Below are 12,020 nucleotides of genomic sequence, written 5' to 3'. Positions count from 1 at the left end.
ATAACAAGCGCACCCGCGAGACACCGCTCCTGCAGAAGGACTTCTACATTCCAAGCTGCTGTAACAGCGGCAGTAACCGCTGCTATGGCACATATCAATGCAAACAACACCAATAGAGGTGAGAATAGCATTGACAACTCCAGCCGAAGGAATCAACACGAAAACCAACAAGTGACAGCTTATGAAGGAATACTAAAACCCAAGCTTAAGAGTAGGAAGAAAAATCCTAGAAGTAAGAGAAAGGGATAGCCAACTCAAAGGTTCTCAAAGAAGCAACATGTTATTGCTATTCATGCAACCATGACCCCTATCACACCAACATCAACAAGACCATATGCTGGAAGCCTTCCAAAATGCAACCAGTGCAATTTCCATTATAACGGCGCCTGCCGGGAGATGTATTGTAAGAAATACAACCGAAAGAATCACACTGCCAAATACTGTAGAACTTATCCATGTCAGAACCGTCAGCCAAACGAAAACAACAACAACAATCGCAACAACTTTAACAGCAACACCAATGATGAGACCAGTCACACCTGCTATGGGTATGGAGGAACCGGTCACTTCTGGAGAAATTGCCCCAAGGATAAAAATCAAGGAGCAGAAGGATAAGAAATGGTCCTGACCTTGGGTCAAGGTGAAGCAAACCAAGACCCGGCAGTTGTTACTGCTACGTTCCCACTTAACAACACTTTCGCTTACCCCTTATTCAATAGTGAAGTTAAGTGAAGCTTCGTTAGTAACAAATTCGAGCACTTACTAAAACAACAACCCCAGAGGCTAAACTAAGCCTTAACAGTAGAGATAGCTAATGGGAAAAAAACGGATCAGCCAAATATATTTATGTAGAGTATACCTTAACTCTAAAAAACCATTCATTTCAAATAGATTTAATGCTAGTAAATATTAGGAGTTTTAATGTGATAATCGGGATGAATTGGTAAAGCCCCACCATGCTGATATTATGTGTTGCAAGAAGGCCGTTCGCCTTCACCTTCGCAATCACGAAACTCTAATAATCCATGGTGATAAACCTAACGCCAATCCTCGTCTTATCTAGTGCATCAAGGCACCGAAGTGCCTACACTAGGACTACGTTTTCCTCGCTCTTGTTGTGGACACGACCAAGGAAGAAGTAGGCATACAAGATATTCCAGTAATATGCGATTTTCCAGATGTAATTCCCGAAGAAATTCCAGGAATAACCTAGAGAGACAGGTCGAATTTCGAATCGACCTCATACCGGGAACCACATCAATTGCCAATTCACCCTATAGGTTGACTCCCGCCAAAATTTAGAAGTCATCCAGTCAATTAAGAAAATTTTTGAGCAAAGGATCCATCGGACCAAGCTTCTCACCCTGGAGAGCTCCGGTCTTGTTCTTCAAGAAGACGAATCCTTCTGAAGTACATCGATCTTAGAAAATTGAATAAGCTCCCTATCAAAAATCGATACCCACTCCCTCGGACTGACGATCTATTTGGCCAGCACCAAGGAGCTAGTCACTTCTCTGAAATAGATTTAAGAAACGGTTATCATCAACTTCGAGTCCGAGAAGACGACATTCCAAAAACTGCTTTCCGAACTCGTCGCGACCATTTCAAATTCGTTGTAATACCCTTCGGTCTAATGAATGCTCCAACGGTATTCATGGACCCCACGAACCGAATTTTCCAACCATTCCTAGTCAGCCTTTTCATTATTTTCATCAATAACATACTCGTATACTCACAAAGCAAGAACAAAACTCTATCAACACCTACGAACAGCCTTGAAAGCATCAAGCCGGAGAATATCACGAAGAAAGCACTGCATGGATGGATAAAACTCTCGAAGTCAAAAGACGAAGCTTATTGTTATAAGAGTTGAGTTGAGAGCTATCCGGGTGATCGTTGATAGGTTAACCCAATCTGCCCATTTCCTACTAATACAGGAATCAAATAAGACGAAAAGATTAACATGGACCTATATCAAAGAGATCGTGAGACTCCATGAAATATCAGTATCTACTATTTCGGATCGAGATAACGGAAGTACTTCAAGACTTTGACAGTCATTTTCAGAAGACTATAGGAACATAGCTAAGTATGAGCATTGCTTACCACCCTCAAACCAATAGCCAAGGCGAACAAACCATTCAACCACTCGAAGTTATGCTACAAGTCTAGGTGTCTGAATTCAACAAGTCAGGGGATACCCAGTTTCCCTTGATTGAATTCTCATACCATAATAGCTATTGCACGAGCATCAAGGTTGCTCCTTTCTAGGCTCTTTATAGTCATAAATGCAGATCACTCGCCAGTACTCTCACGGGACAAGAAACCATTCGTGAAACGACAAAGAAGATAATCCAAATCAGAACTCGACTTCAAGCATCACGAGTCAGAAAAAAGAGTTATGCTGACAAATGACGAAAACCTCTGGAATTCCAAGTCGAAGGTCGGGTACTAATGCAAGTTTTTCCTTAGAAAGGAATGATTCGCTTTAGGAAACAAGAAAACTAAACCCGCGATGCATCGGACTGTGCGAGATTCTTGCTCGGATTGGTCCAAAGACTTATAGGTTGTAGCTGCTTGTAGAGCTCAGCAACGTACACCCCGTGTTCAGCGTCTCAAATCTGAAAAAGTGCCTATCAGGCAAAACTCCTATCATCCCTTTATAAGGGATCGAAATAAACAATAATCTCCTGTTCTTCGAAGAACTAGTCGAGACATTGGATAGGGAAGTAAAGCGTACAAAACAAAGCCGCATTCTGATTGTGAAGGTTCGATGGAGCGCCAAGTGTGGATCGGAATTCACATGTGAACACGAAGACTAGATTAAGCAGAAGTACCCTCACCTATTCTCTCATTCATGAACCTATCTTTCGAAAGAATTTCAGGACGAAATTCCCTCTAACGGGGGAATGATGTCACAACTAGCATTTTTGCTAGGAAATTTCCACTCTCATGCAATCAATCACCTAGTGTAATAAATTGTACTCTAAGTGAATACTACACTCTATGCTCAATCAAACACATCTCATATGTGCAAATAAGGGTTGGAAACCCTTGAAATCCCAGTTAAAGTCCATTATGGACTAGGATTTTCTGATTGGGCCTAATGGACCAATAAGCTTCCAAATTAAATATCTTGAACTTAGAACTCTCAATTGGGCCCCAATTGGACCCATATACTTGAAACTTAATATTTTGGGCCTTATAAGCCTAAAATGAACTAGGTTAACTTTAATGGGCCTTATTGGGCCATAACAAATCTAACTAGCCCTAGTGGGTCATAAAAATCATTCCTTGATTTATTTTGGGCCAAAAATCATTTATTGGATCATAACATGGGCTTAAGCATAAAAAGGCCCAATCTCTCTTTTTTCTTCTCCTCTTCTCGGCCCAATCTACACAATTGGAGGAAGGGTTGACTTTTGTACTTGCCACCTCACCATTATACATGGGACATCCATGCAAATATCCCATGTTTCCATGTATCCCTCACTTCACACTCTCTCCTTCTCTCTCTTTTTCTTCTTGGCCGAGAATCACAAACACACACACATACACTTCATTTGAAATCATTTCCAGCACTCTCAAGAAAACTACTCTCTTTTCCTCTCAAAATTTTTAAGAATTAGAAGCTTTTAAGGAGGTTCTTCCATAAGATCATCATCCTTGGTAAGATCTCACAACCTAAATTGGTTTGATACATCTTTAAACTCAAATCACTCCTCTTACCACCTCAAATTCGTGACCATGCTCCCTAGAACTCATCAACATTTGAAGATCACTTCAAGAAGCTAGCTAGAGTCATAACTTACACCACCTTCTTCTTATCTTCATCAAAACCGAAATCCAAACCCCAAGCTGAGTTCATACCCTCTTGTTTTTGGTTTTTACTTGTTTTTTTTTTTGGGGGGGGGGGGGGGAGAATACAAGTTGATTTGTGTAGATCTATGTGTATATGCATGACTATGTGTCTTTTCCATGAATTATTTGGTGATTATGTGTTGATTTCTTCATTAATCTAAAAATATGTTAAGAACTTAAAGTTTATCACTTGGATCTTCATAAGAACTTTGAGAAAAGTATGTTTTATCACATATAATACATTTAAACTAGTAGATCTTAGATTTATACACTTTAAATAGCAAAAATGAGTGTTGTGTTGTAAGATCTATAAATTAAACTCATAAAACAGCTCTTGACAGGAAAGTTTTGGTCCAATCTCGGACTATTTTGACCCTCTTAATGGAAGTATTTTTCAAAACTGTTTTACAAGGATAAAGTTCAGATTTATACCTTTAAAATGACTACTCTCACGTTTTCATACGATTTTTCTACAATTTTTGGCGAATTTTACAAAACTGTCTATCATATTTGAAATATTTTCGGACCAACCTGTGAAGGTGAGAAATTTCACACTTTTTAGAAGCAATTAAAAATTATGAGAAAAATTTTGAACAAAGTGGACAAAATTTCCAAACTTCCACAATTTACGGATCCAAATTTAGACTTCGATGATTTTTCTACAAATTTTCCAAAAACTAGGTTGGAAAAGCCCAAAACCAGAAAAATGTGTATTTTCACAAAAAAAATCAAGTCAAAAATGATATTTTTGACAAAAATGGGTTTAAAATGTTATTTTTACCACAAACTAGTCATCAGCACAAGTTTTGAACAAGATGGAGACTAAAGTGTTATTCTTACAAAAATTGGGCCTTAATTGTAAATTTTTCGCTTATTGGGCCAAGAACGTCATTTTTACAAAAGGTGGACTTTTATGCTATTTAAGTGAATACTAGAACCAAAACCAACGATAAACTAACAAACAGATTAATATGATCATTTTCTAGGTTTTCGGGCCTTAGTGGCCCATTTTTATGTGTGATAGGTCATGTATACTATTTATATGTTTATTGGGTCTCATTGACCCATTAACATGTGAGACGGACCTTGGATACTATTTGCGTGCTATTTGGGCCTATAAATACCTTACATGTGAAATGGGTCTTAGTTGTCCTTTCACATATATTTCGGGCCCATGTTATATAATCTCATTGGGCCTTGAAATGATTTCATGTTTAGCGATGCCTTAGTGGTTCACTTACATGGATCATTGGGCCTAGAACGAGTTTATACATTTTTCTTCGCGTAAATTCGATTAAGGATCTAGTGAGTTTTTATCGGTTGGCACCTATTAAGTGTACGATCGTAGCCTGTAGTTATAACCAGAGTCTCTTGAAGGGAGAGCGGGGATTTGTGTATAGATATATACGGGGACGACACCCCACACCTGAGCTGTTCGCTACAGTTAGACTAACTCAGTCTAGGGTAACAAAAACCTTATTCTATTTTCCGTCGGCATCCAACGACGCCAAGACAGGTGAAACTGTCATTAATTAGTATGGTTATGACGGCTCGCTTAGAGGAATTAACGTTATGAAGTTTACAGAAGACCATTCTCTTTTCTCTTGGATTACTCGGAAACATTCTCTTACTAGTACTCAACCTCGGGGGTTGGTATGGCAACTTTCACTTTTACAGACAACATCGGGTTGTCTGGGAATATTCTCTTTACATGCTCTTTACATTCTCTCTACATTCTCTTTACCCTTTTAGTTAAATAAAGCATAACATACATGCATTAATACATGATCTAACACAAACACACTAAACAGTTTTCAAAAAATATCGGATTTTCTGTTGGTTTTCAAAGTTATACAAATCATTTTCACAAACATGCTTATGAACTCACCGACACTTTTATGTTGACCGTTTTTCAAAATAACTTGTATTCTCAGGAAACCGTTGAAGCAGGATGAACGAAACAAACTAGTAGATATTGTGTTATATTTTGTTTCATCATACTCTTACTATTTTGGCATGTAATATTCAAATACAATACTCGATGTAAACAATGAATGTTGTTATATTACATGTGTGATGATGATGATGTTATGTTTCAATTATATTCACTGTAATGATATTTCAAGATGAAGTCACGCACAAGCCCCCGGACGTTTCCGCCGTCTGGTTCGGGGGTGTGACAGATTGGTATCAGAGCATTGTTTATAGTGAACTAGCATATCTAATCATACAGGATATTAAACTATAAATACAATGGGACTAAAAAACTCTGAACATAATAATTAAAATACATACCTTTTTGTGCATTTTAGAATAATAACACAACAAGAACAGTAATTTGAACATCGCTATTAAACTCGGGCAGTTATGTAATCGTATTGGGGGTGAATGTAGCCTGATCAACTACATTCATTCAAAATACGACCAACATGTGTTCGGGAGTAATTGTGATGGACAATGAATCAAAAACTTACCATTTAATTATCCAAAGAGCTTATAGAATCAAACCTAAGCAAAATTTAATTAAATTACAATAGGAGTAATTGGTATGCTATTTGCTTCTAGTATTTATACCCCTCCTTGCAATACACTATAGAAGAGTATTATTAGACAGGAAACCCCTTTTTCCCTAGTTAGGAAATAGCAGGGTGGCTCGACCCAGAGGAAGACCCAGAAGGAGACTCAGAGGAAGACCCAGAAGGAGACTCAGAGGAAGACCCAGAAGGAGACTCAGAGGAAGAACCAAAGGAGGAACACGAAGTAGAACTTTTAGATGGACCCGTCGAGTGAATAAGTGGACCTCGAAGAGGAAGAGCCTGAGGGCAATGATGATGATGACTCGGATGCAGAATCCGATGTCATCAATTCTCCATGTAGGGCCAGAGTACTGACTTATCGTGTGGGCCCCGGTGGCCCCATGCCCCCTTGGGAACACGAAATTTGGAGATAGAGTCGCCAGCAGGGGATATAACCACACTACGATAGTAACCAAGGTCTCTTTGATCTTAGTCATAGAGGACCAGCTGACTGGGCCCTCCCAGTCATGGTCCGGCGCACCCGAGGTATTGATAACCAAGCTCAGGACACCCCAAATCGAACAGAACAAATGTGGTTCGCTATTGAGAGAGATGAGAGACAAACACAAGAAGTGAACGAAGACTCCCGAGCGAGACAATTAGTTTGAGAGGTATGACTACGAGATACCGAGCAACAAGTAGCTCGTCTCCGAGATGCATCTACTTCATCAGCACCACCACCAGACACTTTCCGCCACAACTAGGATCGACCTTTTCTTTTCCCCTACTATCCGATATGACTCTCTTTCGTGTACTAATGAAATAATTATGTGCTATCTTTATTTCGTGTTATTGCATAAATTCAATTATATGCACGACCAAACCCTCAAAACCGCTAGATACTTAAGGATCTCGAAACCAGAACAACCTATATACTCTAAGGATAGAAGTAACGATCGTGCCAAATATGCGGTTACCTACTACTGCGAATACATCATAGGGATGTAGATGGAAGCAGTGACAATTATACAACAAGATGCAAAATTTATAGAGTACAACCAGGAATGACGATCATTACTTACGATCTGGAATATCAACGTGCAGCAGAGAAATGCCACCCCGCAGGAATAACAAGCGCACGCGCAAGACACCGCTTCTGCAGATGGACTCTGCTACATTCCAAGCTGCTGTAACAGTGGCAGTAACCGCTGCTATGGCACATATCAATGCAAACAACACCAATGGAGGCGAGAATAGCATTGACAACTCCAGCCGAAGGAATCAACACGGAAACCAACAAGTGACAGCTTATCAAGGAACACTAAACCCCAAGCTTAAGAGTATGAATCAAAATCCTGGAAGTAGGAGAAAGGGACAGCCAACTCAAAGGTTCTCAAAGAAGCAACATGTTATTGCTATTCATGCAACCATGACCCCTATCACACCAACATCAACAAGACCATATGCTGGAAGCCTTCCAAAATGCAACCAGTGCAATTTCCATCATAACGGAACCTGCCGGGAGATGTATTGTAAGAAATGCAACCAAAAGAATCACACCGCCAAATACTGTAGAACTTATCCACGTCAGAACCGTCAGCCAAACGAAAACAACAACAACAATCGCAACAACTTTAACAGCAACACCAATGATGAGACCAATCACACCTGCTATGGGTGTGGAGGAACCGGTCACTTCTAGCGAAATTGCCCCAAGGATAACAATCAAGGAGCAGAAGGATCAGAAATGGTCCTGACCTTGGGTCAAGGTGAAGTAGACCAAGACCCGACAGTTGTTACTGGTACGTTCCCACTTAACAACACTTTCGCTTACCCCTTATTCAATAGTGAAGCTGAGTGAAGCGCATAGTTGATTGTTTGTTTACTCCGAGTTTTATATAACTTGTATTCATTTAGTACTCATAGAAAGGAATGTAGAATGATTTTTACGTATCTATCATCTAAGTAGGAAATATAGGATTTTCTAGAGGAACAAGCGAACTTTTCTAAACAAAGAACTTATAACTTACTACATTTCAACTACATTTTTCAACAACTTTCTACAACTTACATACATCAAAAAAATCTTATGAACTGACCAGCTTAATTGCTGACCAACTCTTTTAAATAACTTGTATTCTCAGGAAAGTAGTAGACAGGTACTCGCTCTGGGAATTCAGAAGATGGAGCAGTATAGCTTCAAGTCTTGTTTTGTTATTTGCTTATGTACTGTATATTTTGTGAACACATACTTTGTAAACACTTTCTTTCTAATGAAATGGTTGTTCATTACTTTCTTACTATGATACATGTCTTGTGATACTAAACATGATGTCCTCCACACCCTAACGTTTCCGCCGTTCCGGTTTTGGGGTGTGACACAGAACTACTAAAATACATGGGTTTATTATATATAGACTTTTATTAGGAATTGCTTTCAGAACCCCATAAAAATCGAAATACCATATGCTTAGAACTAAGATAAACTTAGTTAGATAACTCACGTCTCATAAATCCTTATTCAAGACTCATCACCATCGCACTTTTGACGTCATTGTTGAAAGGTGCCTTTTTCGTAGGCCTATAGGGTGCGATGATATCCGCACTAATGCACTGGATTCCATCAGAACTGCTCACCTAAGTGTGTTTGGACAAACATAATCCTAGGATGGGTAAAACTTAACGCCCTTACAAAACCTACTTCTATCCACTACCATAACTCCGCCTCAGGAACATTAGCAAAAATATCGAGAATAGTTCAATAAAGTGCGAAATTTATATATGTGTACTTAAATTGTAAGAATATAACTAGAGATAATCATCCCCACTCACGAAATCGTCTCTCCCCATGCAACAAAGTTATGTCTTCACAAGGAGGTAACCAACCAACAAGCAAGGCAGCAATCCTGCAGATAGACTCTGCTACTTTTCAAGCTGCGGTCACGGCAGCCGTGACAGCAGTCATGACGCAACTCAATGATAACAACGCCAACAGAGGTGAAGGCGGTGTCGGCAATACTAACCACAATAATATTCAAGAACACCAGCAGGTGTCTACCAACGAAGATGCCTCAGACCACAAACCCAAGAGCAAGAAACAAAAAATTCAGGACAAAAAGAAGTGCAACATATCTCAAAATCTCGCTAAAAGACAACAATCCGTGGTTACCCCTGTAATTACAACAGCAGTCACAACTCATGCCTCGACACTAGCCACAACATCTGTCACTCAAGCACCGGTCAGACAATATAAGGGAACACTCCCAAAGTGTAACTAGTGTTGCTACCACCACAATGGGGTTTGCCGGGTGCCGCACTGTAAAAACTACAACAAGAACAGACATACTGCCCGCTTCTGCAGGACCCAGACCCATCGTGTCACTTCAATCCCCAATTCCGGTGTAAGTCCGGTATGCCACCTATGCGGTGAAATGGGACACTTCAATAGAGATTGTCCAACTGAGAGGAATGTCGGGGGAGCAGGAGAAGTGTGACAAACAAACCCGCAGGAGCAACCAGGAATCTTATTAGGACTTTTGTAGAGTTTCCAACAACAAAAAACGTTTAAGTACCATATGTTTGTAATGAATTTGGTATGTTTACTAAAGTACCGTCTTTCAAAAAAAGTAGTTAAAAATATTCTCTCGTTCAATCAAATCAAAGACACTCATATATGACCTTAGGATCATTACCGATGAGCTATGATGACTTAATGTATACATCAGGGTTACTTATAATTAAAATATTACAGACTTAAAAATGAACACTTCCGTCCTAATTCATGTTCCATGTCTAGTAGTGGGATTAGGGTAGAGCCATTCACTCGTCGGTTTCATCGATATCAAATGACATACGACTTATACAGACCGATCGATCATAGAATGACATGTCAGGGATCATGATATAAAGTATCATCACTAGCTATCAAAACACCCATACTACCAGTACTAACTGTTATGGTATGAATCGTTTGTAATAACAATAACATCAATCAAAACGGAACACACTGACAAGAATCCCAAGATGCACTATCACTCTAACGAATACCTCTTACGAATACGTTTTGATAAACTATAATAGGAATAGTTTATGTTTCCATTAACACAACAAACACATTTTGGAAGGTTTTATTCCCACAGAAAAAGGTTTTACACTCACGCACACTACACGTCAACTTGTTAATGTAAATTGTGAGACATTCTTCTTAGTACTCCTAGAGTACGGGTTAAAATTCCTGGTAGTTATAACCAGAGTCTCTTGTAAGGAGAACGTGATAGTTGTGTATAGATCTATATTGGGTCTGACAAACCCACACCTGAGCTGCATGCAACAGCTAGACCGGCAGGTCTGGGGTGACAAGTGTCATTTAACTTTTCGACGCCTGAGAAACATTGTGGCAGGTTCATTTAGTCATAGTATGGTTATAGTGACTCACATAGGGAGTTAACAACACATAAAGTTTACGGGGATTTTCACAAATCAAAAAGGGTTTTATGTCGATTAAAATAACTTTTTATATCAATAAGTACGAATATTACTGTACACTTTCGGTCTTGGTATTTAAGACTACACATCACTCTTGTAAGGAAAATATTGGATTTTTCTTGGTAACACACAACTCATTACAAAAATCGATTTCCAAACTCTTCATCTAAAAAGCTTATGAACTCACCAACTTAATTGTTGACACTTTTTTTTTCAAAACTACTTGTATTCTCAGGAAATCAATGAAACCATGTAACCACAAGCTTTTGAGGATGGAACGCTACGACGTTGAACAACTATTTTTATATCATGTTGTAATAAATCATTGAAATATGTAACACTTGAAACCATGTAATTCTTTTCAGATTATATTTATGATTGATTGTATTTACTTTGAGCATTATTATACTCGTTGTTGTGATACTATACATGAAGTCCGCCATCCTTGGTCTGGGGGAGTGAAAGTTGAGAATGGGGGAATCATTCTCCGCCACACAATTATTTTGCCGCAAAACACTTAGGCGTACCGTCGGAAATGGATAACAGATAAACATGTGTTTTCCAACCAAACATGTTTACTTAAACTATGCTAATCATTACCTTAATATACACAAAAACATATACATATATATATATATATATATATATATATATATATATATATATATATATATATATATATATATATTGTTTTTCTGATTGGTAAAAAGCCATTTTTATTGAAAAGTTATTTTAAATATATCAAAATTCATAATTTTTTATTCTTTATGCAAAGACATCCATATTGATATAGTTTTAAGATAAAATAAAAAAACTTATTTTTTTTTAGAGTTTCAGCTTTTGTTATTTTTAAGTGAATATATCAAAATTTTATTACAGTACATTCGTTATTCACTTATGAATAAAATGTATATTTAATTTTTTTTATATAGTTTAAGTGTCGTTCATATGACACGTAATAAACTTTTCTTAATTAAAATATATTTTTTACATCATCTTTCGTTATATATTATATTTATATATGAATAAAATATGTATTAATTGTCGTCATATTTTATATTTATATATGAATAAAACATTTATCAGATTTTTGTTACGGTTAATTTGTTATTCATATATGAATAAGTAGTATAAATGATACTTAAACTATAAAAAAAA

Source organism: Lactuca serriola, chromosome 1, assembly GCF_051521515.1.
Source record: "Lactuca serriola cultivar US96UC23 chromosome 1, Lser_US96UC23_V15, whole genome shotgun sequence".
NCBI classification, from domain to species: Eukaryota; Viridiplantae; Streptophyta; class Magnoliopsida; order Asterales; family Asteraceae; genus Lactuca; species Lactuca serriola.
This window is presented reverse-complemented; position numbering follows the sequence as displayed.